The sequence below is a fragment of the Notamacropus eugenii genome, chromosome 1 (genome assembly GCF_028372415.1).
Source record: "Notamacropus eugenii isolate mMacEug1 chromosome 1, mMacEug1.pri_v2, whole genome shotgun sequence".
Classification (NCBI taxonomy): Eukaryota; Metazoa; Chordata; class Mammalia; order Diprotodontia; family Macropodidae; genus Notamacropus; species Notamacropus eugenii.
The window spans coordinates 462,000,114-462,027,053 of NC_092872.1; the positions used below are offsets into that span (position 1 = coordinate 462,000,114).

General features: G+C 37.8%; 1 protein-coding gene and 1 pseudogene across 1 annotated transcript in view; both read right to left on the bottom strand.

Moving 5' to 3' along the window:
- ITFG1 (integrin alpha FG-GAP repeat containing 1) overlaps positions 1-26,940 on the bottom strand; it is a 281,571-nt gene that overhangs the window by 181,183 nt on the left and 73,448 nt on the right. The gene's annotated exons all lie outside the window — the stretch shown is intronic.
- LOC140519277 (embryonic polyadenylate-binding protein pseudogene) lies at positions 22,411-24,282 on the bottom strand (annotated as a pseudogene).

Here is a 26,940-nt window from a genome sequence, read left to right on the forward strand (position 1 = left end):
GGAATATATCTGATCTTAAAATAATGGCCTGACTCAGAATTAAAACTATATTATTCTTCATACTTCCAAAATGGAAATTAGTCAGGGTTTCTGTGTAATCCTAGTCTGTTCTGGAGAAAAAAAATCACATTAAACTTATTTAGAAAACTGCAGTTTATACAGTTTTGTTTTATGTATACCATTAAGATAATTAAAATAGTAATTATAAAAAACCTCGATAATCTCAGAGATCTAGGAAAGTTAAATATCATTTAAACCAGTATGTAGTTAAGAACTTCAAACTCAGAAATCCTAAAATAGTGTTGGTAAAAACTCTCAATAAGTTTACATTTCTTTCAGTGGTCTTATAACAACACTGTGAGAAGTTTTTGACTACTGAAAAAAAATGATATTCTTAGGCAAAAGTGATTTCTTTAAACATCATACTCTTCAAAGTGTGTATGACAATGAATACTCTGTTTAAATAAAACAACATCAAAATCAAAGTCCCCTCTCTGTTGTTCCCCCCCCCCCACTTCAAAACAACAGCCAAAGACATTAGCTTTAAAATACGGCTGTGTGCATATTTCTTTCTGCATGAAAACGTACATATGGATACACAAATATGACGTGTGTATGCATGTGTTTTGGAAATATATGATTACATAAAATAGCAATTCTTCAACACAACTTTAGATGGAAATCCTAAAGAAGAATTAATGCCAAAGTAGTTCATTAAAACAAAAGTAGGATTGATTACAGTAAGTATTATGTTAGGAATGTTTAAAAGCTGTTAAGATTTCTGAATAATCTAAAAATGGGTAGTCATCAGTACAGGAAAGTGCATGAGGGATGAATCTGTGCCACACAGAGTGAGGCCACTCATCCAGTCAGAAGAAGCTCTGTGGTATGTTCAAGCAGCAAAATCTCCTTTTGAAGGGGGTGGGGTGAACAGAATAATACATTATGCAACCTGAGTGAAAGAGCTTGAAATAAAAACTTTTCAGATCACAGAAGAAAGTATCTTGCCAACCTCAACAATGCACAGACATAATGACTACACAGGCCACTTAGCTTTTCAGATAAATTATTTCCCAGCTAGAGATGATATCTCTATCGCTCAATGGTCAGCTGTCTCAGAAAAGTATCCCATCGATAACAAGTTAGTATGTGGATACAGCTTAGGGCAATTCATCAATATTAGTGGAAAAATAACTCATAATGTCTCTCTTATTGGTAGAAGGTCAGTAGGAAAGATTAATAAAGACCTAGGATATTTCTCCTCTCAGGTTGCCTGACATATATTTTGTAGATCAAATTTTTAAAAGGTGATGCAAAACAGAAGGGAAATGGGAGAAAGAGAATAATAACATAGATAGCACTTACTATGCTCCAGGCACTGTGCTAAACTCTTTACAAATATTACTTCATTTAATATTCACAACAACCCTGTGGGGTAGATGCTGTTAGTATAACCATTTTACATTTGAGGCAACTGAGGCAGATACAGGTTCACTGATTTGCCCAGGGTCACACACCTACTCACTGTCTCAAGTCATACTGAAACTCAGGTCTTCTTGCTTCCAGGCTCAGTGCTCTATATATACTATGTCACTTAGTTTGCCATTTTAAGAAAAGCATAATATTCAATAAATTGTCTTGATATTTTTATAAGTTTTTAGTTTAGAAAATAGCAAAAATGCCTAGGAATAGGGAAGTTCATAGTAAAATATTTGTGATAAGACTCATATCTACAAGCCCCACCACACAGATTAGGTCCAGGCCTTCTTCTTACTTCTAGCAAAAGGGATAAGTTTTTACTAAAAGGAGTCAAAACAGCTTCAGGACCTGACTGGCCTCTGTTTCCCTGATGAAGTTTCTTAGTCCCCTAATGGCTTTTATAAAAAGTTCCACTCATGTGCAGCTAGGGCCCTCTCTGAAGTGATAGATTTCTGAAGACCATGTGAGGTAACTCTATATCCTCTTTCCCTGCTTAGCAGAAACATTTTCATATGGAGATGAGGAAGACTGCTTATAGAGAAGCTGAGTGTCACAGTATCATTGTTACATATCCCGGCTGTGTTAGGGCAAAGTAAATTTCCTTTTGTTAACTGTTCAATGAGAGTTAGACTTGAACTAAAAAGAGTGTGGATTTTAGGTCTACCTAAACTGAACTGAACAAATTCTCAAGTCCATTACTCAATTGTAAAAAGGTTACAGAAGAAACAAATGATTAATTGAATTCAGAAATAAAGAACAAGAGAGAAATAAATATAGAATTTATTAAAAATCATGGGCTTGGCATGGTAGCATGCCTGCCATCCCCAGCTACCTGGAAAGGTGACCTTGGGAGTTCTGATTGAGGTATAGAGGACTATGCCAATCAGGTGTCTGTACTACATTCAGCATCAGTATGGTGAAGCAAGGGGCCAAGAATCCCTGTGGATATCAGTAGAGGAACTGGACTCACAAGCAGCCCCTGTACTACAAGACTGGGCAAGATAAACAGACACAATTTTTATTGGAAAAAAAATCAGGCTGTATCAGTAGGACCTTACAAACTTTGATAGAAATAGTAGATTAGAATGAAATGAACCACTTAGAAGTGAATTTTTATCAACAATGCAAGAAAGTTCTCACTCTCTTTCATTGCTAAGATATTCCACACCTAACAAAGCTAATGAAAACACACTCAAGGACATCAACTGATTGATCATCAGTTTGATAACGGCTAGTGTCACCACAAGAAATATTCCTTTACATACAGAAAATCATCCATGAATTCGTGGCAAATCCAGGATATAAACCTGGAACTCTAGGTACCCGATTCAGTCCTTTTCCATTAGTCTATTCTGCTTCAAATAAAACTGTGAAATATTCTATCCACATCCAGCCTCTTCCCCAGAAACTACAGACACATCCAAATAAGTGTGTACATAAACATCACATGGCTTATGCTTCAATTATCTCCATTCATGGCTTGAAAAGATGAAGCTACTGCATTTTAATCTTCACCAACTGTAGTATAACCTTCCTTCAGATGAAGAGACCTCTGGATAGAATTGGCATAAAAAAGAAAGGAAGAAAATCAACATTTATGGTTTTAAGGGATTTTAAGTATTTTGAGAAACAATTTTATGCAAATTTAAGCATATGAATACATAAATGGCAAGATACTAGTAAAATAAAAATTCAGGTTAATGACTACTAGAAGAACAGGAATTTACAGCTATCTTTCGACGTGTTAATACTATGATGGCAGAAAGTAGTGACAAACTCAAATTTTGGTTATGCTTTCTCAGAACAAACATTGTGATGACACAGGAAATGTATTTCAACCAAATATTTTAAGCACTTGGCACCCACATTTTCGGCATATTTCTCCCCTACTTCCTGCCCTGCCCAAGAGGCAATCTGAGGATTCTCTTGATTGGCATTTTGTTTTCTGCGTTTACAAGTTCTGAGTAGTTTTTCTTGTATTATTTCCTGCAGTATGGTGCTCAGGTTTTTTCATTTGTTATCTTCTTCTAGGAGATTCATGATCCTTAAGCTGTTTCAATGCATCCTGTCTTTGAGATCAATGTTTTGTTGTAGAGAGATCATGTGTTTTTTTTAACATTATTGCATTTTTGCTTTTCTTCTTTTTTATTCAAGATTATCCTTCACTTCTATACATTTGTATTCCCAATAATTTTTCGTTTTGTTCATATTCTGTCGGTTATTTCAGTTGTGCAGGCCAAAAATTCTGCTTTCCCAATTCATATTTCTCTCTTGGTATTTGGGAACATCCTACTGGGGTCCATCCTCTCTTGGGAATTCACAGAGTCCTCTGCCTCATTAGGGACTGATTAATTTTCTTTGGTGTTGCAATATTTATGCAGAGATGTTTGGGCTTTTTTAAAGAAGTGTTGGAGATCACTTTTCCTCTGTTATTAATCTTCCTTGTTGATTTATGTGCTTGTGTTCAAGGACTTTAAATGTGTTTTCTTCCTCCCATGATCTTAGGTAATTTCAGTATTTTTTCCCTTATATTACCAATTCCTGACTTTCTGACATACTCCCTTTTGATGGTGGATCCCTGAGGACTGGACTTCAAAGTTGTCTCAGCCTCCTCCTTTGTAGTGGAATTCACTTTCCACTGGCTTCAGTCCCTTTCCTAAGTGACTTTAGGGGTGAGAAAGAGGCATCATAACAGCACTTGGGATTGTTACATATAATTGAATTTCATGGCCTCCTTACTGAGTTAAGAATCCTACATCTTTCTAAGCTGAGAGAGATAGCTAAGACTCAATGAGAGTCAGGAGATCTGAGATCTACTCAGCAATTCCTTTGTTATAGCTATAGCTTCTGCGGGCTCAAATTCTGACCTCACTCTCTCCCACCTCACTATTCTGTGGCAACAGGCAGCAGAAATCAACTTTTCAGTCTTCTTTCCTACCCCCATCCCCCAAACTATTTGTGAAGAATATGGATAAACCGCAAATCAAAAATGTTCAGCAAAAGAAGTAAGGAACAGAGAACTGAGGCAGGGTACTAATGTATAGCAAACACCCCCAGTAAGAATGGGGACTAGCATCCAGTGAGGGCAAGTTCTGCCTCTTTCTCATCATCAGGATTTTTATAGAGCAACAATAAAAAAAAAATCAGAAAAAGTAGAAGAAACAATTACTATTTATAATAATGAAAAATATACCAAATTTCTGGGAATTAAATTCTCAAGACATATGCAGTACTTAAAGTTAACTATAAAACAGTTTTAATTTTTTTTTTCACAGAAGCAAAGGAAGAACTTGGCTTATACTTTCCAGTTGAATTGGTAGTTATAATATTATACTGATTAGAATACCAATGGCAAACCTTATAGAGTAACACAAAATCATACCAAAATTTGTATGGAAGAACAAAGAGCCAAGAGCACCAAAGGAAATTATAAAAAATAAAAAGGCAGAAACCAGATCTCAAATTACACCATCAAATAGTGATTATTAATCTGTTTGGTACTCTACATGGAGATGAGAAGTGGGTGAGTTGGACTGCCTATGAGAAATTGCACAGTACACTTTTAATGATCCCAAGCTTCTTCCTTAAATAAACGTTTATTTAAAAATAAAACACTAAAACTTTTTGATGTCACTGATGTGGGTACTCCTTCTAACAATGCTGACTTCACCTATACATGGTTGCCAATTCTGACTCTTGTCCACATTGTCTTAGTAAATCTTTCACAGAGAGTCCACCCAAAGTACTGTCGTCTTCCTAAGGATATTTTGATATTCTGTGGCTACCACTCAAGCATGCAGGTTGCCTTTATCTATTCCTCCTTCTTGTTACATGAGCAGCCCATCTTTTTCTAGTTAATACATTTTTTCTGAGACTAGGGATGGTTTCATTCTTTATATCATCAAAAGCTAGTACAGTGTCTGGCACAGAGTAGCTATTTAATAAATTCCTGCTATTTGATCAATTATTTATACTACTTCTCCTATGTAATACTTCATTTATTATGTGCAATAGCCTATTCATGCCGACCATGTACTCTCCAATGTCCTCTGGATGATCCTCCACTTAAGTTCTTCAGAGATAATATTTGCTTTATAATCATGTAACATAATAGGATTAATTTTCTTTTTTTGGTTCATATCTGTGATATCATCAATATAGGGAAGGTTCCAGCGTGCAAACACTCTCCATTGTTTCAGATCAGTAACTGTCTGTAAGTTAGTGTTGTCTGGACTGTATCCCAAAGAGATCATAAAAATGGGAAAGGGTCCCACATGTACAAAAATATTTATAGCAGCTCTCTTTCTGGTGCCCAAAACTGGAAATCAAGGGAATACCCATTAATTGGGGTATGGCTGAACAAGGTGTGGTATATGAATGTAATGGAATACCGTTGTGCTATAAGAAATGATGAACAGGAAGACTTCAGAGAGGCCTGGAAGGACTTATATGATCTCATGCTGAGTGAAAGGAGCAGAACCAGGAGAACTTTATACACAGCAAAAACCAGTGTATGAGGAATTTTTCTGGTAGACTTAGTCCTTCACAGCAATGCAAGGACCTAAAAAATTTCCAATGGACTCCTGAGGCAAAATGCCTTCCACATTCAGAGAAAAAACTATGGAACTGGATTACAGAATGAAGCAGATAATTTTCTCTTGTATTATGCTTTCTTTTGTTTAGTTTTATGGTTTCTCCCATTCATTTTAATTCTTCTATGCAATATGACTAAGGTGAAAATATATTTAATAGGAATGTATGGGTAGAACCTTTAAAAGATTGCATGCTGTCTCAGGGAGGGAGTGGAGAGGAAGGGGGGAAGAAGATGGAGGTAGGGGAAAAAATCTAAGATATATAGAACTGACTGTAGAACACTGAAAACAAATAAAATAATTTTAAAAAAAGAGTTGCCTGGGATACTGAAGGGTGAAATGGTCTTCCCATGATCCCATAGCTAGTCTGTGGGTTATAATCTGCATACTTTGAGGGAGTATAAATATATCTGCTTATGTAGGATGAGGAATACAAAGCAAAGTCAATATGTGTATTATCTTCTGGGATGGCATTGATTGAGTAGCACATTTACAATCTTTTTTTGTTTTGGTTTGCACACTTTTTTTTTCAACACCTATTCTGATCATTAGAAGTTTAAAAACCCATCATTTAAGATCTACTTTTCATGAATTATAAAATGCAAAATATTTGATACATGTCAATTCTGGCTGAGGTCAAGATTCCTGGTGAAGAGTAAATATATTTTAATGCCAAGTCCAATGGAGCGAGGGAGGTATTAGACATAGAAGCAAAGGCTTCTTTTATTTTATTTAAGAATTTGGTGTGTGAACATGAAAATCACTGCCTAAAGCAATAAACCCCAAGTAGCTGGTTGTTAGCTACAAATGATGACTGAACTGTTAGTTAATTGCTGTGAAAAGGAAAGAGGAAAATAGTTTTCTTTTCATGAGGATTACTAGTAAATGAAGAATGTTTGTTTTCTAATTATTCTATTTTTATTAAATGTAACTTACTTTTCATCACTTGCTATATATTGTGTATTGCTGAAAGAGAAATGTAGCCCATATAATTATGGCAGGCTAATGAACCTAGAAAATTGAGCATTCTTTTAAATTACAGTATACATGTGTATCTGACCTACATGTATGGATCTTATAGCTGAAATGTTAACAGCTCTAAGGAATTAGGATAGTAATTCTGACATTAAAATTTTTACTCCTGGAATATTTCCATGTGTTTTATAGCCTTTACCTATCAGGTAAACTACTGAAGGGATCTAATAAAGATAACCTTCTATAAGGAAAAGTACATTGAATTTATGAAGTCAAATAACATATTAGAGATGAAAGTAAGAAAGGAACTGAACTGAGCTCCTTGAGGTATTTCCTGCATTAAGTGACCCTTGGAGCATTTGAAGTAGTTTAAATAGTCCAAATTGGTTTGTGTACAAACTCTATTAAATGTACAGAAAGGTAGTATGTCCATAGTGACATGGAGGGGTATAATATTCCAACTGTCTATCCAGTGGCACTACACTCAAGCCATCAGGTCAGGGATATGGTCAGAGAATCTCACACACCACTATGTACAGTATGCCAATGGGAAGCAGTTTGAAATCTATGTAAGTGATGTTATGAACTTATCTAAGAGATGATATAAATTTCATTCATAAATATTAAAAATATGAAGTCTACGGCTCTGCTGCCTATTCCATGTATAGAAAAGATTCTTTATGAAATGAACACAAATTTCATAGGATAAAGGGAATCAACACACTTTAGCCACATAATTTCCTGAAGAGACAATGAAACAAAAACTTACACTTCTACATGGAGACATCTGCCCATCTCCTCAATTTTCTCCCAATTAACATTCTCATTCTTTAGGTACAGTGAGAAGATTTCTCAACCATACTCACTCAAACATCTCTGAGTGATTCTAAGTAAGGAAAGGCAGGGGAAGTGCAGGAAGTTAGGTCAGTCTCACCAACCTTGATTCTCTAATCCATCCAGAAATACGATAGGTGACAGTCTCTGGTACTCCCTGAAATATTTTGTATTGGGGTGTTCCATAGATAAGACCCCTGCATCCGTGCTGGGGACTAACTTGTCTACATAACACTGGTCTCAGTTTTTTCACTTCCAGTTCCAGGCAATCCAAATAGAGACCCAGGCTGAAGTAGCTTGTGCCTTTTGGCAGTCTCCAATCACAAAATCTTAGGAAAATTGCAATAGCTCTCAGTTCTCTGTCTCTAGTGTGACAATAGTCTGAATTGTTGCTGCTCAACAACATAGTGGGAAAGTCTGAGTGATGTATACTTTACATGGAGTCACTTAATTGTCAGGAGGTCTGTGAGTATTAGCAAAGTTGATGCAGTGAGTTGAAATCATAGCCTTATTTGGCCCTCTTTTCTTTCCCTCTATATTATCACACTTGGTGATTTCATCAGTCCATATGCATTCATTTATCATCTCTATGCAAATGATTCTCGGATTTATTTATCTAGTTCTAACCTTTCTCCTGACCTCTAATTTCACATTTCTAACTGCTTATTGGGCATTTTGAATAGACATCCCACCCACATCTTAAACTCAACATGCCCAAAATTAACTCATTATTTTTTCCCCCAAGCTCTTCTCACTTCCTGTCTTTCCTATAACTCTGGAGAGTAATAATATCCTTCAGTTCACCCAGGCCTGCAACTTAAGTGTCATCCTTGACTCCTCATGCCTCATATCCAATCTAGCTAAGTCCTGAGGATTCTACCTTTGCAATATCTCCAGAATAGGCCCTTTTGTCTACTCTGACACAGCAACCACTCTGTTACAGGCCTTCATTATTTGATACGTAGACTATTACAAAAGGCTTCTGATTGGTCTCCCTGTCTTAAGTCTCTTTCCATCGCAGTCCATCTTAAACTTAGCTGCCAAAATGATGTCTCAAGTGAAGGTCTGATCATGACACTCTCCTCTCCCTTTTTTTCTTTCCTTTCTTTTTTTTTTTAACTAATTAATATTTTTAGTATTTTATTTTTCCCAGTTACAAGTAAAAACAATTTTTAACAATCATTTTTAAAACTTTGAGTTCTAAATTTTCCCCTTTTGTTCCTCCCCAACCCACTTCATTGAGAAGACAAGCAGTTCAATATAGGTTTTACATGTGTAGTCATGTAAAACATATCCATAATAATCATGTTGTAAAAGAAAACAAAGACAAGAAAAAACTCAAGAAAAATAAAGTTAAAAAAAGTATGTTTCAATCTGCATTCAGACACCATCAGTTCTTTCTCTGGGAATGGATAGCATTTTTCATTACACATTCTTCAGAGTTGTCTTGGATTACTGTATTGCTAAGAAGAGCTAAGTCATTCACAGCTGAATATCTTAAAACATTGCTGTTATTTGTACACAATACATCTCTCTTTGCATCAGCTCATGCAAGTATTTTCAAGTTTTTCTGAGAGCATTCTGCTCATCATTTGTTATCCTATCATAATCACATACCACAGCTTGTCCAGCCATTCCTCATTTGATGGGCACATCCCCTCAATTTCTAATTCTCTGCCTCCAGAAATGAGCTGCTATAAATAATTTTGTACATATAAGTCCTTTTACTTTTTGTTTTTTATCTCTTTTGGGATATAGACCTAGTAGTGGTTCCAAATTTTTCTTCAGAATACGTAAATCAGTTCACAACTCCACCAGCAATGCATTAGTGTCTCATTTTTCCCACATCCCCTCCAACATTTGTCACTTATCTTTTCTGTCCTATTACACAAACTAACAGGTATTAGGTAGTACCTCCAAATTGTTTTAAATTTATATTTCTCAAACCAAGGGTGAGAGTATTTTTCTATATGGCTATAGATAGCTTGGATAACTTCATCTGAATACTGAACATATCTTTTGATAATTTATCAGTTGGGGAATGGCCCTTATTTTTATAAATTTGACTCAGTTCTCTCTATGTTTGGGAAATGAGGTCTTTATCAGAGAAACTTGCTTCAAATTTTTTTTTTCAGTTACTAGTGCTAACTGTACTCCATTCTTTCCCCACCCCCTGACATTGTTTATTCTATTCTCTCTCTCCTTCAGCCTGTGCTGCCACAAAAGGGTTTCTGACTACCACTTCCCTACTCTGCTCTCCCTTCTTTCTCCTTCCCCCCCCACCTTCTCTTATCCCCTACTTTCCTGTAGGGTAAGACAGATTTCTATACCCAAGTGAGTGTGTATGTTATTCCTTCTTTGAGCCATTTCTGATGAGAGAGTAAGGTTCACTCACTCTTTCTCACCTCCCCCTTCTTCTTCTCCACTGTAAAAGCTTTTCTTGCCTCCTTTATGTAAGATAATTTACCTCATTCTACTTCTTTCTCTTTCTCCTAGTACATTCCTCTCTCACCCCTTAATTTTATTTTTTAGATATCATCCCTTCATACTCAACAAACATACCTGTACCCTGTTTATATATATTCCTTCTGACTACTCTAATAAGGAGAAAGATTGAGACTTCCAGGAGCCAAGATGGTGGAATGATTGGGAATTGCTATCTCCCTCCCCTTGTTGACCTTGAAGAGCCCAAAGAATATCTCCTCAGGAAAAATCCTAGAACAGCGAGAGCAGCAGAAGGGGTAAATAGTCTCTCAGCACAAGAGACTAGGAAAATCGTTAAGGAGGGTCCTTCTTGCTGTGGTTGAAGGGGACCAGTGCAGGACCAGAGCTGTCCCACTCAGCCCCACCTTGGCAAACAGGGGGCTGAAGCCCGCAACTGCTAAATCAGGACCCCAAGTATGCCTCAGCACACCAGAGGAACTGGGAAGACAGTAGTGCAGATGGGATCACCAAATGATGAGCTTGCCTATGCTCTAGCTCAGCAGAGGAGACGTCCTGTGGTCAGATCACTCCTCCCCCACACTTAATACAGCAAGTTCCAGGGTAACTCCAGGAAAACCCAAAAAGACTTCACCTGGCTTCTGCTTTCCAACACTAGCTAGCTCAGTACCAGATAAGCTACAGCATTTTAGCTTCCAGCTGAAAGAAGTAGAGGCCACAACACACAAAGCTTAAGATTTAGGCACAAGATCTGTAGAACAGAGCCCACTGTGCCCCAGATGCAGAGATCTATTTTAAAAGCCAGGAAAAGGGTGATAATCATGAGTAACAAGAAAAGCAGAAAAGAAAAGACCATAGAATCTTTCTATGGGGACAAGGATCAAAAAAACGAATACCAAAGAGGTCAGCATTGAGACTGTACTCCCATCTGAAACTTCAGAAGGGAATATGAACTGATGATCTGAAGCACAAAGAGCATTCCTGGAAGAGCTCGAGAAGGATTTTAAAAGCCAAATTAGAGAAATAGAATAAAAACTGACCAATGATTTTAAAAATATGACAAAAGAAATTACAGAAGACCTTAAAAGGAAAAATTGGACAAATGGAAAAGGAAGTACACTGGAGAAAATAACTCCTTAAAAGGAACAACTGGACAGATGGGAAAGGAGATGCAAAAGTTAACTGAAGAAAACAATTTGATAAAAATTAGAAACAGGCAATTCGAAGCTAATGACTCTATAAGAAATTAAGACTCAGTCAAACAGAATCTAAAGAATGAAAAGATAGAAGAAAATGTAAAATATCTAACTGGAAAAACAACTGACCTGGAAAAGAAATCCAGGAGAGAAAACCTAAAAATTATTGGTCCACCAGAAAGTTATGATGAATAAAAGAGTGTGGAAAATATCTTCCAAGAAATCATCATGGAAAACTGCCCAGAAGTCCCAGATCCAGAGGGCAAAATTGTCATCAAAAGAATCCACCACTCACTTCCTGAAAGGGATCCCAAATAAAAATACTAAGAAATATTGTTTCTAAATTCCAGAACTATCAAGTGAAGGAGAAAATACTGTAGGCAGCCAGAAAGAAACAATTCCAATATCAAGGAGCTAGTCAGGATCACACAGGACCTTGCAGCTTCTACATTAAAAGACTGGAAGGATTGGAATACCATATTCCGTAAGGCAGAGGAGCTGGGACTACAACCAAGAATCAATTACCCAGCAAAGTTGAGCATAATATTTCAGGCAAGGAGATTCAATGAAATAATGGATTTCCAGACCTTCCTGATGAAAAGGCCAGAACTCAGTAGAAAATTTAATCTTCAAACACAAGTCTCAAGAGAGGCATCAAAAGGTAAACAGGGGAAAAAAATTTGTTATTCAGTATGGGCAAACTGTTTACATATCTATAAGGGAAGATGATACTTCTTAATCTTGAGAATTGTATATTTATTATGATATATAAAAGGGATATACATAGACAAAGGGAGCAGGATAAATGATATCATGATAAAAATGTGATTTAAGAGTGCAAAGGGATTGTAATGGGAGATGTGAAAGGGAAGAGTCAGAAAAAGATAAATTACATCACAGGAGGAGACACAAAAATATATTACAGTAGAGGGACCAGAGGGGAGGGAGATGAGCATTGTTTGAAATTACTCTCATCTGATTGAGTTCAAGGAGGGAACAACAAACTCAGTTAAGTAAAGAAATCTAACTAGCTCTACAGGCAGTAGGAGGGGAGGAGGGAAAGAAAAGGGAGGGGAGGGTAAAAGGGAGGAAAGACATAGTAAGGGAAAAAGGGATTAAAAGGGAGGGGGGGCCTGAAAGAAGGGAGGGAAGACTGAGGGAGGCTGTGGTCAAAAATTAAAACAACTGTGGAGGGGATGGGAGAAAGGAGAACTAAAAGCATAAAAGGGGGAAAGGGGATGGAGGGAAGGCACAGATAGTAATCATAACTGTGAATGTGAATGGGATGAACTCTCCCATAAAAAAGAGAATGGATTAAAAACCATAATCCAACATTATATTGTTTACAAGAAACACATTTGAAATGGGGGCATACACACAGGGTAAAGGTAAAAGGTTGGAGCAGAATATACTGTGCTTCAGTTGATGTAAAAAAAGCAGGGGTAGCAATACTAATCTCAGACAAAGTAAAAGCAGAAATAGATCTAATCAAAAGTGATAAGAAAGGAAACTATATCCTGCTAATAGGCACCACAGACAATAAGCAATTTCATTACTAAGCATATATGCTCCAAGTGGTATAGCATCCAAATTCTTAGAGGAGAAGTTAAGGGAGTTACAGGAAGAAATAGATAGCAAAACTATACTAATGGGGTATAAAACTATACAACCTCTCCCTCTCTGAACTTGATAAATCTAACCGCAAAATAAACAAGAAAGAAGTTATGGAGGTGAATAAAACTCTGGATAAGATAGATATGATAGATCTCTGGAGAAAATGGAATGGGGATAGAAAGGGATATACCTTTTTCTCAGTGGTACTTGGCACATATGCAAAACTGACCATATCCTAGGGCATAAAACCCTCACAATCCAGTGCAGAAAGGCAGAGATAGTCAATGCATCCTTCTCAGATCATAATGCAATAAAAATTATATGTAATCAAAGGCCATGGAAATACAAACCAAAAATTAATTGGAAACTAAACATTCTAATCCTAAGGAATGAGTGGGTTAAACAACAAATTATAGAAACAATCAACAACTTCACTCAAGAGAATTACAATAATGAGACCACCTACCAAATCTTATGGGATACTGCAAAAGCAGTTCTTAGGGGAAGTTTTATATCTGTGAATGGCTATATGAATAAAATATAGAAAGAGATCAATGAATTGGGCATGCAGTTGAAAAGGCTAGAAAAAAACAAATTGAAAATCCCAAAGTAAATACCAAATTAGAAATATTGAAAACCAAAGGAGAGATTAATAAAATTGAAATTAAGAAAACTATTGAACTAATACAGTTTTATGAAAAAAACCCTAATAAAATTGATAATCCTTTGGTCAATTTGATGAAAAAAGAGAAAGAAGAAAACCAAATTACCAATATCAAAAATGAAAAGGGTGAACTAAGTTCCAATGAGGAGGAAATTAAAATGATAAGTAGAAATTACTTTGCCCAACTGAATGCCCATAAATTTGACAATCGAAATGAGATGTATGATTATTTTAAAAAATATAAATTGCCCAGATTAACAGAAGAGGAAGTTGAATACTTAAATAACCCCATCTTAGAAAAAGAAATTGAACAAGCCATCAGTGAACTCTCCAGGAAAAAATCTCCAGGGGCAGATGGATTTACAAGTGAATTCTATCAAACTTTAAAAACAGTTAATTCCAATATTATATAGAGTATTTGGGAAAATTTGGGGAATTTGATAGGATTGGTGAAGAAAGAATCCTATCAAATTCTTTTTATGATACAAATATGGTTCTGATACCTAAACCAGAGACAGAAAATTACAGACCAATTTCTCTAATGAATATAGATGTAAAAATTTTAAATAAGATATTAGCAAAAAGAATACAGAAAGTTAACATTAGAATAATTCATTATGATCAGGTAGGATTTATACCAGGAATGCAGGGCTGGTTCAATATTAGGAAAACTATTAGCATTATTGATCATATCAACAACAAAACTAACAGAAACCACGATTATCTCAATAGATGCAGCAAAAGCTTTTGACAAAGTACAATACCCATTCCTATTGAAAACACTGGAAAGCATAGGAATAAATGGAACTTTCCATAAAATAATAAGCAGTATCTACCTAAAACCACCAGCAAGCATTATATGGAATGGGGATAAGCTAGATGCATTTCTAATAAGATCAGGGGTGAAACAACGATGTCCATCATCACCACTGTTATTCAATATGGTATTAGAAATGCTAGCTGTAGCAAGAGAAGAAAAAGAAATTGAAGGAATTAGAATAGGCAAAGAAGAAACTAAGTTATCACTTTTTGCAGATGATATGATGATATACTTAGAGAATTCCAGAGAATCAAGTAAAACACTACTTGAAATAATAAACAACTTTGGCAAAGTTGCAGGTTACAAAATAAATCCAGATTAAATCATCTGCATTTCCATATATTACTAACAAAGCCCAACAGCAAGAGATAGAGAAATCTCACTTAAAGCTATGGTAGACACTATAAAATATCTGGGATTTTACCTGCCAAAACAAATCTAGGGACTACATGAACACAATTACAAAACACTTACTGTATAAATGAAGTCAGATCTAAGTAAGTGGAAAAACATCAACTGCTTGAGGGCAGGCTGAGCCAATATAATAAAAATGACAAATCTACCTAAATTAATTTACTTTTTCAGTGCCATCCCAATCAAACTACCAGATAATTTTTTTCTAGAGCTAGAAAAAATAATATCAAAATTCATCTGGAAGAACAAAAGGTCCAGGATATCAAGGGAACTATTGAAAAAAAATGCTAGGGAAGCTGGCCTAGCCCTACTAGATCTCAAATAAAGCAACAATCATCAAAACCACTTGGCACCGGCTAAGAAACAGAGGGGCAGACCAGTGGAACATGTTAAATATTCAAGACAGAGTAGTCAATGGATGTAGCAATCTACTGTTTGATAAACCCAAGGACGCCAGCTTCTGGCATAATAACTCACTGTTTGACAAAAATTGCTGAGAAAACTGGATAACAGTGTGGCAGAAACTGGGCATAGACCAATGCCTGATACCACACACAAGAATAAAGTCCAAATGGACACATGATCTAGGTATAAATATATACCTATAAATATATATAAATATATAAATAAATACAATAAACAAATTAGGGGAGCAAGGAATAGTGTATTTGGATTTAAGGAGAATTTATGGATTTATGGAAAAGGGAAGAATTTCTGACTAAGAGATAGAAAGCATTATGAAGTGCAAAATGTATAATTTTGATTACATTAAATTGAAAAGTTTTTGCACAATCAAACCCAATACAACCAAGATTAGGAGGGAAGCAGAAAATTGGGAAAGAATTTTTGCAACTAGTGTCTGTGATAAAGGCCTCATTTCTAAAATGTATAGAGAACTGAATCAAATTTATAAGAATAGAAGTCATTCCCCAATTGATGAATGGTAAAAGGATATGAAGAGGCAGTTTTCAGACGAAGAAATTAAAGCTATCTATAGTCATATGAAAAAATGCTCTAAATCACTATTGATTAGAGATGCAAATCAAAACAACTGAGATACCACATGACACCTATCAGATTGGTAACATGGCAAAACAGGAAGATGATAAATACTGGAGAAGATGTGAGAGAGTTAGGACACTAATTCACTAATGCTGATGTAGCTGTGAGCTGATCCAACCATTCTGGAGAGCAATTTGGAAGTATGCCCAAAGGGCTACAAAAATGTGCTTACCCTTTGACCCAGGAATACTGCTTCTAGGACTGTATCCCCAAGAGATCATAAAAATGGGAAAAGGTCCCACATGTACAAAAATATTTATAGCAGCTCTCTTTGTGGTGGCCAAAAACTGGAAATCAAAGGGATGCCCATCAACTGGGGAAAAGCTGAAAAAATTGTGGTATATGAATGTAATGGAATATTATTGTGGTATAAGAAATGATGAACAGGAAGACTTCATAGAGACCTGGAAAGACTTCTATGAACTGATGCTAAGTGAAAGGAGCAGAACCAGGAGAACTTTATACACAGCAACAACCACAGTGCGTGAGGAATGTTTCTGGTAGACTTAGTAGTTCATTGCAATGCAAAGACTTAAATAATTCCCAATAGTCTCTTGATGCAAAATGCCTTCCACATCCAGGGAAAGAACTATGGAACTGGATTGCAGAATGGAGCAGATCATTTTCTTTTGTATTACATTTTGGTTTGTTTTACGATTTCTTCCATTCATTTTAATTCTTCTATGCAACATGACTAAGGTGAAAATGTATTTAATAGGAATGTGTGTGTAGAACCTACATAAAACTGTATGCCATCTGAGGGAGGGAGTGGGGAGGTAGGGGGAAAGAGGGGTAGGGAGGGGAAAAATTTAAGATACATGGAAGTGATTGTTGAACAATAAAATGAAAACAAAAAAATTTAACTAAAAAAATTTTTTTTTAAAAAGGGAGAAAGATCTTATGAATTACAAATATCACCTTCCCATGTAGGAATGTAAATAGTTTAACCTTAAGCCCCTTACAATTTCCCTCTTCTCTTTATCTTTTTATGTTTCTCTTCAGTCTTGTATTTGAAAGTCAAATTTTCTATTCAGTTCTGGTCTTTTCATCAAGAATGCTTGAATGTCCCCTATCTCAGTGAATGCTCATTTTTCTGCTGAAAGATTATACTCCATTTTGTTGGATGGAGGATTCTTGGTTTTAATCTTAGTTCCTTTGCCCTCTGGAATATAATATTCCAAGCCCTCTGAGTCTTTAATGTAGATGTATCTAAACCTTCTATTATCCTCACTGTGGCTCCATTGTACTTGAATTGTTTCTTTTTGGCCGCTTGTAACTTTCTCTTTGATCTGGGAACTCTGGAATTTGGCTATAATATTTCTGGCAGCTTTCATTTTGGGATCTCTTTCATGAGGTGATTCAGGATTCTTTCAGTTTCTATTTTACCCTCTGATTCTAGAAAATAGGGCCAGTTTTCCTTGATAATTTCCTGAAATATGATATCTAGGCTCTTTTTATGATCATTACCTTTAGGTAAAATAATTTTAAAATTATCTCTCCTTGGTCTATTGTCCAGGTTGGTTGTTTTTCCAAAGAGATATTTCACGTTGTCTTCTATTTGTTTCATTTTTTTGGTCTTGTTTTACAATTTCTTGATTTCTTAGAGTCATTAGCATCTATTTGCTCCATTCTAATTTTTAAGGAATTATTTTCTTCAGTGAGCTTTTGGACCTCCTTTTTTCATTTAGACAATGCTGCTTTTTAAGGCATTCTTCTCATTGGCTTTTTGAACCTCTTTTACCATTTGGCCTAGTCCGTTTTTTAAGATATTATTTTCTTCAGCATTTTCTCTTTTACCAAGTTGTTGACTCATTTTTTAATGATTTTCTGGTATCACTATCATTTCTCTTCCCAATTTTTCCTCTCCCTTGCTCATTTGATTTTTCAAAATTCTTTTTGAGCTTTTCTATGGCCTGAGACCAATTCATATCTTTCTTGGAGTGTTTGGATATAGGAGCTTTGACTTTGTTGTCTTCTTCTGAGTGTGTTTTGATCTTGTTTGTCACCATAGTAACTTTCTCTAGTCAGAGTTTTTTTTTTTTCTATTTTTTGTTCATTTCCCCAACCTGTCACTTGACTTTTAACTCTTTCTCAAAGTAGGGCTCTGCTTCCAGGTTATAGGGCACACTGTCCTAAGCTTTAGAGTTTCCTGAGCTATTTTCAGAAATACTTCTAGGGACCTCTAAATTTTTCAGTTCTTCCAATGTGGTATGATCTAAGGAGAGGTGTTTGCTGCACTCCTAGCCTATGCTGTGGTCTGTGAATGACCACAAGCACTGTTTTCTGCCCTGGAACTGTGAGGAGGGTCCCCCTGCACTGTGGCTGCAAGCTCTGTCATGCTAGTACTCCTCCTTGCCTTGGGACTATTACCCAGATCCAAGTATGGGCAAAGCAACGGAGTCCTGCCTCAGTGCTAACAAAAAGACCCCTGTAGTCTCCTTCTAACCAGTTGTTTGACCCCTTTACCATTTGTGGGCTGAAAGTTTCAGAAGCAGCTGCTGCTGCCGCCATTGCCAGTTCAGTCATTCCCAAGCCTTGCTCCTGGTTTCCTGGGGCTATGTTGGTGTGGCCTGTGCTGGACTGTGCTCCACTCCCATCCAGATGCAACAGACCCTTCCTGCTGACCTTCCAAGTTGTCTTTGGCATCTGTGGGCCAAGAGGTCTGGAAACTGCCACTACTGCCAGGGATTCAGTCACTCCAAGTCCTGTTCTGGGTTTCCTGGGGCCCAGTCTGTGATAGTGCAGCATGTGCTAGACTGTGCTCCTCTCTCAGACTGGTGTAACACACCTTTCCTGCAGACTTTCCAGGTTTTCTTGGGTTGGAATGTGTTTCGTTCTCTTTCTGTGGATTTTGCTGCTGAATTCACTTAGTCATTTTTAAAAAAAAGTTTTTGCAGGGGTTTGGTTGAGAGCTCAGTTGAGTCCCTGCCTTTAGTCTTTCATCTTGGCTCTGTCCTGTTCCCTCCTTTTAATAAACTACAGTTGCTTTGTACTACCTATAGGATTAATTATAAAACCCTCCTTGGCTTTTAAAGAGTTTCATAACCTGGCCCCTTCTACCTTCCTCATCTTCTTATATTTTATTCTCCTCCATATACTCTTCAGTTCTGTGACAATGGCATCTTTACTATTCCTTGAATAAAACACTCCATCTCCTGACCCCAGGCATGTCAACATTCCTGGAATACCCTTCCTTACATGCTCTTCTAATCTTCCAAAAAGTTTTAGCTAAAACCCCATCTTCCACACCAGGTCATTCCTAGCTTCTCCTCAATGTTAGTACCTTCCTATTAATTCTAGTCTACACAGTATCTATCTTGTATATGCATTGTTGTTTGCATGTTAATACTCCCATTAGACTATGAGCTCCTTTAACAAAGGGACTGTTTTTCTTTGTATGTCTAGTGCTTAACATATAGTAAGTGGATAAAGCAATCTGGCTTGAGGCACTTACTAGTTATGTAACCCTGGGCAAGAAATCACTTAACCTGATTGCCTCAGTTTCCTCAAAATAGGGATTGCTTACCTATTAGATACAACTGAAAAAAACCCCTTGCTGTGACGGTCAAATAACATAATAGCTGTAAAGCCCTGAGCACAGTTTCTGAAGTAAATACTAAAATGCTGTTGACTCGAATAAAGAAGTCTATTCTTTCTAGATACTACTGAAACCTCCTGAGAAAATGTACTTATGAAGAAATGACAAACTATTAGTTTTCCATTTGGAGCACCCTTTAATATAAGTAGGTACTATCTCCCTATCAACAAATCTAATGTCTCTCTCTAACATGCTGTATGTCAAAAAGCAATGATGAGCTTTTTGTGCACCTGAATAATAGCCGCCTTGAAAAGATACAAATATATAGACTATCAAGGCACAAAAAAGCTCGGAAGAGTTGCTCTGTATGCTTCCAAAGCAACATTTCAAAACAAGTGGTAGTGGAACAAATGGCAAAGACTTTAAAAAGGCAAGGCAAGATATTGTAGATACTGAGATATGAATACATGGTTGGTTTTAGAGGTCATGGTACTAGTATTTGTTAAGAAAAAGAAATCTAATCATAAATTCAACATTAAACTGACTTATTTTATTTAACTGGATACACGTACTTGTGCACCTGACAATTACAAACACATTTCACATACCAAACTATGACTGTCAATATATTCAAAGCCAATAATGATTCTCTGAGATACTTTTCTCAAAATTATGGGGTTTAATTGATGTATACCTTAAAATTTCATATATAAAATTATAAAAATAAGTATTTGACATCAAGGAAATGAATAAAGAATAAGCAAGAATATCAGAACTCATAAGGATATTATAATTTAAACTGGAATATTAAGTGAGGAATAAATATTTTAATACCACTAAAATTTATTTTCAAGAGGTTATATGAAGAAATGATCTCTACCTCTTTACAATATTATAATGTTAAAATACTAAATTAAAACTTAAAATACTACATTCACAGCAGTATGAAAGATAGACAGCTATATAACAAGTAGAAAATTTTACACTTAAATTAGTGGTTAATTAACTTTCATAAATATATTTCATTCTTTTCTCCTCTTTCTATGTTGTTTGTTGAAAATGCAGAATGTTATTTATAGGTCATGCTAAGCATTCACTTCAATAATGACTGACTTAACCTTTCTTTTTAATGTCAAAGGGCTATATTTGAAAATGGAAACCTTTTGGTATTTAAAATTGTACACCTCATTACAATCCACACCAAAAATTTTTTAAAAAGGTTATTTTAGGTTAAATTACTAATTAGTAAATAAACAGATAAAAATCTAAACAATATTTCCAAAAATTATCTCATTATTTAGGTTGGATAAAATATTACATTTAAAAATTGAATTTATATTACATGAGACTGTGTGGCTTAGTGGATACAGAGCTGGTCCAGTGGCAGAAAGATTTGGCTTCTAGGAGAAAAAGGTCATTCCATTATGTTCCCTTCATCACTGGATTCTTATCCTGTCTTGCCTGCTAGAAAAGGAGTTAAATAGCAGTGTACAGCACTCCCTGCTAGAATCTGCCCCCAAGAGGAGTACTTCCCCTCTTTCCAGCCACACAATGCAGTTAAATACTTTGAAAGGACTCTTTGAGACCCAGACCCTCAATGATCAACATCTCATCAGGTCATACTTTCCCTATCCCAGTCATAGTCTAAAGCCTTATTATTCTCAATCAAATTAGCTAATACTCCACTCTAAAGCTACTGACCCCTTCTTTTGTGTTCCCTGGAATGCTTACTCTACAGGCAACAAACTTGCTTTCATAGTAAATCTTTTCCTTCCTACTTTTTCCATCTTCTAGTTCCCACTTTGACCTACCTTCTTTTTTTTTTTCAGTCAATAAACATTTATTAAGCTACTACGTTAAGTGCTGGGCATACAAAAAAAAGAGCAAAACACAAACCCTGCTCTCAAGGAGCTCATGATCTGGTGGGGGTAATAAGCAAACACATGTGTACAAACTGGGTATACATAAAGGAGAGGCAGGAGATTACCGAGAGCAGGCACTAGGATGGAGGAGGACTGGGAAAGGCTTCCTGTAGAAGGTGAGATTCTAGTTAGGATTTGAGGGGAGCCAGGAGGTGGAGATGAGGAGGGAGAACATTCTAGGCCTGGGGGACAGCCAGAAAAAAAAGCCCAGAGCTGAGAGATGGAGGGTCTTGTCTGTGGAACAGTTAGGAGGGCAGCATCACTGGATCGAGGAGTACATGTTGGGGAGTAAGGTATAAGAGGACTGAAGGGGGGGGGGGGGGAGGGGGGGAAGACAGGTTATGAAGGGCTCTGAATGCTAGCTCAAGTGGTGATCCTTAGAGGTGAACGGGAGTCACTGGAGGTTACCAATTAGGAGGTGGGTAGGGGTGACATCATCAGATCTGAGCTTTAGGAAAAAAATCACTGGCAGATGAATGGAGGGTAGATTGGTCTAGGGAGGGAAGTGTGACAGGCAGACTAACCAGTATAAATAGCATTCCCTCTTCACAGATGAGAAAAATGATTCTCCTAGGATCACACAATGCCCAATGTTCTTTCCACTACACCAAACTAAGGTAGCCAAGATAGAGGGTCCAAGGAAAAAGCATCTATTGTTACAATAATGAAACTTATGCTGGTCAAAACACAAGTAGGAGAATGTAGGAGGTTAGGAGATTTGAGCCAGAAGATAATATAATTCTATCCCCATTTTATAGTTGAGAATCTGAAGTCTAGGTTGCTCAGGTATTAGGTAGCAGAGCTGGGATTCAGATTCAAGCATTTGGTTTCTAAATCCCATAGTGCTAACAAGTCCAGAAGCTTTTTATGCTAATATCAAGGCACTCCCACTCGGATCCAGACCCGGGCCTGAACTGCTCACCACACTACCAGGCAAGAGCTGCACACATACAAAGCATCTGCTTTTGTTCTTGGGGAGGGGCTGAGGCCAGCATAGATGCAGTTAAAGGCTCCTGCCCTTGGATATGTACAGCTGGTTCCATTACCTGATATGCATTAGGCACAACTGAGGAGTACTTGTACTGGGCAATGGTGGGCTCTGGGGAGCCTGGATACTCAGTTTCCATAGTCTGGGTTCCAATATTGACCACTCTCTGCATGTGGGGCCCTGTCTGGGGCACCTGAGTAGAGGCCTGCCAGACAGTGCTGATGTTGGAGATGGAGGGCTAGGGTGTGGAGGAAGACCCAGGAGAAAAGCTGGTCACCTTGGGGCAGGCTGAATGGGGGCCACTGTAGAAGAATGCTTGGGTAGGCGACTGGAAGATTGCAGTCACCTGGGGGATGGCAGGCAGGAAATAATTGGTGGGTTGGGGAAAGATGGGGCCATTTATGTTCCAGAGAACAGAGATGCGTTGCAAGTACTGGTTGGTGAGGATAGCCTTCCACTCTTCCTTGCATTGGGCGAGGGCCACATAGAGGGGCTTGGTGCAAACAATCCATCCATTCATCTCTGTCATGGCCTTTGTAGCCTCTTCTGGGGAGGAAAAACACACAAAGCCAAACCCCTTGCTGTGGCCACTCTCTGTCATCACTTTGGCACTGGAGATCATGCCATATGGAGAGAACTCCTTCCTTAACTTCTCATCATCAATGATATCATCCAGATTCTTCACATACAGATTCATATCCTGGTAGCGGTTCACTCTCTCCTGCTTCATCTGCTCAAATCTATGCTTCAGCTCACTTTGCCTCGCTGTCTTCTTCTGGGCCTATCCAACATACAGGACACAACCCCAAACTCCTTCCCATTCATGCTACTCACAGCCTTCTGTGCTTACTCATGCTTCTCAAAGTTGACAAAGCCAAAGCCTCGGAAATGGCCATTTTCATCGACCATCACCTTCACACTTAGAGTCTTTCCAAACTGGGAGAAGAGTTCCTGAAGGCACCGATCATCCACATTTTCCTTGAAGTTCTTGACATAGATGTTGGTGAACTCCAACACTCGTGCCCCCAGTTTTGCCTCCCATTCCTGCAGAGACTTGAAGTGACCCATAAAAACTTTTTGGTCATTAAGTAGCATCCCATTCATAGTGCTGATTGCTTGGTTTGCAGTATCCTCAGTCCCAAAGTAGACAAAGCCAAATTCTTGGAAGCCATTCTCATCACATACCACCTTACAAGAGAGGATGTTCCAAAAGGTAGAGAAGGTGTCATACAGGGCTTTGTTGTCAATGGAATCATCCAAATTCTTGATAAAGATGTTGCCAATTCCTGATTTCCGGAGTCCTGGATCCTGCTGGGACCACATGATACAGATGGGCCTACCCTTGATTACCTCAAAGTTCATGGTGTCCAAGGCTCATTCAAAGGGCTGCTGGAAGTTGATGTAGGCATAACCCAGGGAGCGGCGCATGGCCACGTCACTGCACACGCGGATGGACATGATGGGCCCTGCGGCTGAGAACTTCTCGTACAGCATGGACTCGTTCACGTTGGAGTGCAGGTTGCCCACTTAGAGGGACGCCATGGGGTAGCCGGGGCCACTTGCGTTCATGTTGCAAGGAGGAATGGCCACGCTCTTGGCAGTGTCCCAGGAGCAGCGAAGAGTGGGGGCATTCAACCACGTGGGAATGGGAAAGCTAGAGCGACCTACCTTTTTTTTGATGACAAGGCCTTCTTGATTATCTTTTCTAGCGCTTTTACTCACCTCCTCCCCCTGCTCCTTCCCTCATCATTGGTGAAACAAAGGGAACAGGATACTCTTTACTCTCCATTACTTCCAACATCATCTTCTACCATCACACAGCAACCTCTCCTCCTGATGGGTTTTGGTATTTACCATCCAATCAAGATTCTGGTAGCTGTTATCTACTTATTAATTGCCAAGACATTTCCTGTCTTTGCTCAATAAGCTCAGCAATTGGCTCATAGTCTTTTTCTTCTCCCCAATTCCTGCTCTTATATTAGGGGACTTTGACGTAGATATTGATGCTCCTTAAAATATCTCAAAATCCCAGTTCCTCATCTTACTCAATTTCTATGACCTCCACTTTACCTAAGTGACACATAGAGATCATCAAACCCTTGTTCTTGCCATCACCTACAAATGCACTAATATTGCATTCATGAACTCTGAAATTTCCTTATCAAATCACAATCTGTTGTCATTCTATTTCTCCCTCTGCCTTGAAACCCCATACCCTCTTTCTCCATCCTCACCAGGACCTCCACTCTTTGAATCTCCAGTTCTTTCCCAGGCCATTACCCCTGCACTGGTTATTCTTTCCTCCTTTCCCCATCTTGGGTTGATGGTGAACTAGTTCAACTCCCTACTGTCTTCTCTTAAGACATTTGTCCTCTTATCCCATTGCTGATTTTGTCCTGCCAAGCTTTAGCCTTGAATTATTCTTAGCATCCTTTTGCCTTCACTCCTTCTCATGAAGAAAGCTGGAAAAATCATAGAACTTTGTCAATTGTCTGTATAACAAATTTGTCTTATCTAATCTCAATGGGCCATCTCTGCAGCAAGGCAATCCTTTTACACCTCCTAATTCAACTAATTATTCCACTATGGCAAATTCACTGAAAAAATTGAGACCATTCAGTGTGAGCTCCCTCTTCTCTTCTTCATCTCATAGTACTCATAGGCCACCTGCCACTACCTCCTCCTTCACCCTTGTTTCACCTGAAGCAGGTGGCCCTTCTTTCCAAGGTAAACTCCTCTAAATGCACAAGGGATTCTACTCCATCCCATCTCCTCTGCCGACTTCCTCTATTACCCTCACCCTCTCACTCAACTTCAATTTCTCCTTGTCTACTGGATGCTTCCCTACTGGCTAAAAATATGCCTATGTCTTGCCCACTCTCAAAAAATCCTTACCTGACCTATCCATCCCCACTAGCTTTCATCTTATATGTCTCCTCTTGTGACCAAAGGTTCTTCAAGAAAGCAATCTATAATTGGTGTTTCCACATCCTTTCCTCTTACTCTCTTCTTAATTCTATACAATCTGGATTCTGACTTCATATTTAACTGAAACTACTCTCTCTAAAGTTGCCAATGATCTCTTAACTGCCCAAACTAAAGTTGTTTCCTTCTCATTCTCTCTTTACAACTTCTGACACTATCAATCACTCTCTTGCCCTAGAAACACTATTCTTTCTTGATTTTCATGACTTTATTTTGGTTCTCAACGTATCTGACCACTCCTTCCCAGTCTCCTTTGGATCATCATTCAGGTCACACCTGCTGCTTAACAGTAAGTATCCCCCAGGGCTCTATCCTGGGTCCTCTTTTCTTCTCCCTCAATATGATGTCACTTGGTAATCCTATGCATATGATTCTCTACACATAATAAATATGATCTATTTATTCAATACTAGCCCTCTGTCCTCCAGGGTCCTATCTCCAACTGCCTATTGGACATTTTGACCTGGATGTTTTGGAGAGATCATGTCCATACACTTTCAAAGCTGAATTCATTATTCCTCTCCGTCCCTCCTATTTTCCTATTACTACTGAATTACTACTTTCTATTACTATATCATTATCCTAGTCACACAGGCTCACAAGTATCATCTTTGACTCCTCACTCTCTCTCACCTATCATAACCATCCTGCTGCCAATTCTTGCCAATTTTACCTTTGTAATAATTCTAAATATTCCCTTTTCTCTCCTTTCATATTTTTGTCACTTCTGGTGTCAGCCCTTTTCACCTCACACCTGGACTATTAAAGTAGCCTGCTGGTTAGCATCCCTGCTTTAGGACTCTCCTCATGCTAGTTCACTTGGATGTTAAAGTGAACTTCCCAAAGTGCTGATCTGACCAGCACTGTAATCCTCTATTCAGTAAACTCTAGTGGCTCCCTAAAGCTCCTTATAACTCACTGCCTTCTTACTTTTCCAGTCTTCTTTGTCTTCCCTGTTCTTTCTTTAACAATCCATCTCCTGACCTGTGCATTTACACTGGCTATGCCCCATGCCTGGAATACTCTCCCTTCTTCCTTTCCTCTAACAGGATTCCTTCAAGTCTCAGCTAAAATCCTATCTTTCTCAAGAAGCCTTTCCCAGTCGCCTTCAATACTGTTACCTTTTACCAAGACCACCTCCAATTTCCTCTGTATACGTTGTTTGGACAGAGTTGTTTGCAAGTTGTCTCCCCTATTAGAATGTGAGGTCATTGAGAGCAGAACTTTCCCCTGTTTTTCTTTGTATGGCCAGCATACAAAGTGCCTCAGTACTCAGTAGGCACACTAATTGACTGGCTGAGTCTTCCTATTTTTCCTACAAGTGAGGTTTGAAACCTAGGTATCATACTCAATTTGCTTTCTCTCAATCCACCTTCTCCCCCAACCTCTATATCCAATCTTTTGCCAAGTCATGA